The 5,400-nt window shown below is 39.3% G+C and overlaps 1 pseudogene; it reads right to left on the reverse strand.

Moving 5' to 3' along the window:
- Positions 1-3,139: 3,139 nt before the first annotated feature.
- On the reverse strand, positions 3,140-3,920 carry LOC120533680 (annotated as a pseudogene).
- Positions 3,921-5,400: the final 1,480 nt, after the last annotated feature.

Below are 5,400 nucleotides of genomic sequence, written 5' to 3' on the forward strand. Positions count from 1 at the left end.
GGTTTAAGCATTTCTAAAAATTAAACTTAAGCTTTGTTGAAGAATTCTATCTCAAAGAAAAACATTCTTCTCTTAACACTCAAGTAGTTAAATGGAAGTTTCATTTCTGATAAAGAGACCTGCGTCTTATTCATTATCACTTAAACCCAGGTCTGTTTGACAGAAAGTAACTTATTTAGAGAATATAAACTGTCCAGTGCAAACTAACTGTCATTTAGACTTACAGTATTATTATATGTGGGTGGCATGATGGTGCAATGGGTAGTGCTATTGCCTCAGAGTTTCAGGAGATTGCATTCCACTCTAAGCTTTGTTACATTTTAGGTCATAAGATTGCATATTCCATATTTTCCTCCAGTATCCTAAACAGTCTCTTTATTATAATAAAAACATCCTGGGACGAGACAAGACTTTTTAGCCTGGCATGAGACAAGACTTTTTCAGAGAGATACTTTCCATATTCCAGATTTTTCCAGATTTAACCACACCCGGGGCCAAAAATAAAAGACAGAGTAGATGACAAAGTAGAACGTTTTAAAGAATTCAAAAATGTTGGCACGATACACATGCACAGCAGGTTAAAGATAATGAAAGTAATAAAATTTAAAAGTCTCAAAAACTGATAGTAAAGATCGCATTAGTGCAAACAAAAGGAAATTATTACTCTGTGAAATAATGGAACAGTGAAAGGAGATCGAATATATTGTTCAGATTTAAACTTTAAGTCGGAGATTGGCAGATCGTCTAATTCGTGTTGCCATCAGGGAAAAGTAGTGTTTCTTCCTAATGAAGAGGCATATCCGCGAGAATTAAAAGATTTGTTGTTTGGGGAAAGTGGAATCCACATACAATACAATACAATACAATACAATACAATTTATTTTTGTATAGCCCAAAATCACACTAGAAGTGCCACAGTGGGCTTTAACAGGCCCTGCCACTTGACAGCCCCCCAGCCTTGACTCTCTAAGACAAGGAAAAACTCCCAAAAAAACCATTGTAGGGAAAAAATGGAAGAAACCTTACGAAAGACAGTTCAAAAAGAGACCCCTTTCCAGGTAGTTTGAGCATGCAGTGGGTGTCAAAAAGAAGGGGGTCAATACAATACAATACACAGAACAGAACAAATCCTCAATACAGTATAAAAAATAAAAAATTACAAGTATGGAGCAGAATTTAACAGTAGATGATATCCCATAATATGATTTGGGTTTGTTTAGAGTCCTGAAGACCTCACCCATCAAGCTGCCTTCCCCATTTGGCCATTCCACAGCTGAGTCAGCGCTGGGCCAGCCAATCTAATAAAAAGACCCCTGTACCCCACGATTCCTGCGATCCTCCATCAGGGATGACTTTACCTTAGGCAGGTAAAACAACTTGGTAGGTGGGCCGTGGCACCATGTGCCACATTCGAGTACCAAGAAGAGAAACAGAATAGGTGTGGGCTAGTATCAAATTATAACTATCATTTTACTTACTGTATGTTTTAGTGCTAATGACTAACAACAGAGATGCAGTCTGTAAAGTAGTGAGTCTTCTGCCGGGATTTAAAAACTGAGACTGAAGGAGCATCTCTTATAGTAGCAGGCAGACCATTCTACAGTTTAGGGGCCCTGTAACTAAAAGGTCAACCTCCCACTGTTATTTTATTAATTCTTGGAATCATTAGCATACCGGCTTCTTGAGATCTTAATGTGCGCTTTGGTTTGTAAGTCATGAAAAGTTCAGACAAATAATCCGGACCTCGGCCATTTAATGCTTTATATGTTAAAAGGAGGATTTTGAAATCTGTCTTAAACTTAACCGGGAGCCAATGTAAGGATTTAAGAACTGGAGTGATGTGTTCATATTTTCTTGTTCTTGAAATAATTCTTGCAGCAGCATTTTGGATTAACTGGAGGCTGTATAGAGAACAGTTTGAACAGCCAGTGAACACCGCATTGCAGTAGTCAATCCTCCTAGAAATAAATGTATGAATAAATTTCTCAGAATCCTGCTTATTTAGAAGTGCCTTAATTTCACAACATTTTTAAGATGGAAGAAACATTATTTGAAAAACTTTGTAATGTGCGCTTTAAATGACATGCTAGAGTCACTCCTAGATTGCGGGCTGATTCAGTAAAATTAATGGTGATTCCAAATGAGTTAAATGATGACAAAATATTGTTGTGATCAGCGTCATTCCCTCCAACAATAAACATCTCTGTTTTATCGATGTTTAAAGATAGGTAGTTCTAATCCAACCACTTCTTAAATTCACTAACACAACAAATTAAGGACAACATCGGAGAAACCTCATTTGATCAAAATGAAAGGTATAACTTGGTGTCATCTGCATACGAGTGAAAATTAACATGATGTTTCCTAATGATAGATCCAAGTGGAAGCATGTAAACTGAAAACAGTAAAGATCCCAGTACTGAGCCCTGTGGGATACCTTATCTCACTTCTGTGTATAATGATGGAGTGCTGTCAGCACATTTCTGTACATATTGGAATCGATTTGATAAATAAGAACTAAACCAAATGAGCACGGTGTCTGTAAGCCCAACATCATTTTCTAGCCCGTGCAGTAAATAAAATGGTCAATGGTGTCAAAATGCTGCACTTAAGTCTAACAACATAATTACAGTGGAGTTTCCTTCATCAGAGGATATCAGAATGTCGTTTACAACCCGGCATTTCTGTACTATGGCCAGTGCGGAAACCAGACTGGAATTTCTCAAATAAATTGTAATGCGTAAGGTGTGACTGAAGCTGATTGGTGACTACTTTTTCTAGTATTTTAGAGAGAAAGGGTAAATTTGAACTAGGCCTAAAAGCACACTGAAATAATAACACTATAGCTCACTCTTGTACTTGGCACTAGACAGATCACAATTAAGAATGTGAACAAAATTTACTATTCTAAAAAATATATATTTTATAGGATTCACCCAAATTATTTTACATCTACTTAAGATATTTGATATTCTTGGTTAATCTGAATAGCTACATACTTAGTGACCTTGACTTTAAAAACAACCCTTTGACTAGAAGTACAACCACAATGACAGAGGGAGTTTATTACTGACAGAAAGGAGGGAACCTTCCGACTGTTAACTAGCTACATGAAACCCTTGTCCCCACGACTCATCTCTCACGGCTCCAATTCGCTTTGGCGCTGTTCCTCCGGTATGACACTCCACTTCGGCGAATGCACATCCCTGGCTAGCCAGTTAAAGTCGTCCACTTGGCTCCAGTTGATTTTGGATTTGTCTAAGCCAGCCATCTCAAAGTTCTCCTCGATTGCCAGATAGCTCCAGGTGAAGGCTACGAAGCGCATTCTCTGGCAGTCCTCGATGATGGCCCGGCTGGTGACGTGCAGGTAGAAGCTGCACTGCTCGGTGTTATGCGTGCGCAGCTGCTGGCAAGGGAATACAAAGACGCAGTGGGAGCAGTCATCGATGAACACGGAACTGTTGACGGGCCCGCAAATGACCAGTGAAGCCCTCACCTGCCTGATGTGCCATGAATAACTTGATTGTGCAGCCCGTCAGCTGCATGTCCTGGCCGTTTATCTCCGATGCTATCTTCACCAGCTGCCAACAGTCCTTGTCTGAAGATGTACAACCGTGGAGGCTTCTTCGGGGGCTGGTACAATATTACATTTGGGAACAACTGAGGCAGCTTCCGGAAGTGCATCTGTCCGTGTGGGATACCAGGGACCTCTGTAACGCTGCCTGTGTCTGCCTGACCTCGTAAGAAGGCAAGAAACTGAGGCTGTCTTTGGAGAGTCGGCTGGAGGCGTCTTCTAACTGCTCCAGGCCACAGGTAGCTAGCAGCTACTCCAGAGACGCCTTCTCCTTGTTGAAGGTTTCAGTGAAGTAGTCGGCCATCTCCTCTGACACTACCTGGCACTCTAACGTTTCCCTCCGCATTTTTCCGGGGCTTCTTATCGTTACAGGTCTCGTTGCTTCAACCTCTCCAGGAGGCCTTCTTTATCATCTACACATGCCATAGCGACGAGACGTAGCTTCTACGCTGAGATCTTTTCTCTAAACGCAAGCGGCAGAGACGTGAAGTGGCTGGCGTATAGAGAAGGCCGGGGGATTGGCGAGCAAAGCGAGCAGGGGGCAAAGCCCCCTAGTTATTTATAAGTGTATAATGGTCCTTTTAAATTGAACGTGTGCACATGAGTGAGTTCTGTAATGGACTGGCACTCTGTGGTTGGTTGCGACCTAACACTCACTGCTGCTGGGACAGACTCTAACTCAATACACCCTTAAAATACATTAAGCAGTTTCAGTATCTATGATGACTACTCTTAGTGGAATGAAATGGTCTGAAGTACCCCTTCAGGAAGCATCTGTCTAATATATTTCCAACTGTGTATATCTGAGGTTTATAGGGATGTCTCTTCAAACTGGGCTTCAGCTATGCCTAATACTCTTACATCCATACTCAGGGGACTAATGTTGGGTGTGACTAAATAAATCACATAAGAATTTGTAAGGGAACAGGGAAATGAATCATGGGAATGTAACAGGACTGACTGAACTTAAAGGATGGTGCAGTCCTTCAACTTTTAAGTTTTTTTAGTGACTTCCACAAACAACTCAATCACAAGGTACATTTTCAACTGATACAGGAATTAAATGTATTTTTTTAATATCCCACATCCCAGTTACAGTATGCTGAATAGTGATTCTTTAGTGCTAATGTTTTGTATACTTAGTAAACTAAAAATTGTCATTTTGAATAATAATACAGTACAGTATTCCAATGCTAAACACTTGCTTTCAATAGTGAAACCAAATTGATAAGTATGATATTTTCGAACTGTAATCAAGTTTGAAACACCACCATGAAGTAAACAGTATGCATTCCAGCATATATAAACTATGTGAATAATTAATTGCAGGGACAAAATGGGTTAAAGACCAATTTTATTTTTTCAGCCTCAGAATTAGAAAACCATTAGAAAGTCTGTGTTCTCTGTCTCTCACAAGGAAGTGAATAAAAAAGAATCAAAATGATTTTTCCAGATGTTGTTTTACATTGAGGGATTTTTTCCCTTAGTTTATCAGTGACCCATTTATCATGTCATCTAGAAGAAACTTGTCCTTTTAAAAAAAAAAGAAAAGAAAATTTGAATTCAATTAACAAAAGTGACTTTTAGTTACTAATCTGCAGTTCTGGAATGTCCACAAGGTAAAAGTCTAACATATTTTATTATGGTTTTGGAACTACAAGTTTACAGGATACACTACGCTGGTAATCTTTGTTTTGCAATATACCATCAGTCAGAACAGGTTTTCTGACTCTGCTGATTCTAAAATTAAAACTTTTGTCAGTCTTCAAATTTTTCATTGGCTCCAAAGGATGTTAAAATCCACCTTAATAAAAGGTTAAGTGTCG

Source organism: Polypterus senegalus, chromosome 8 (genome assembly GCF_016835505.1).
Source record: "Polypterus senegalus isolate Bchr_013 chromosome 8, ASM1683550v1, whole genome shotgun sequence".
NCBI lineage: Eukaryota > Metazoa > Chordata > Cladistia > Polypteriformes > Polypteridae > Polypterus > Polypterus senegalus.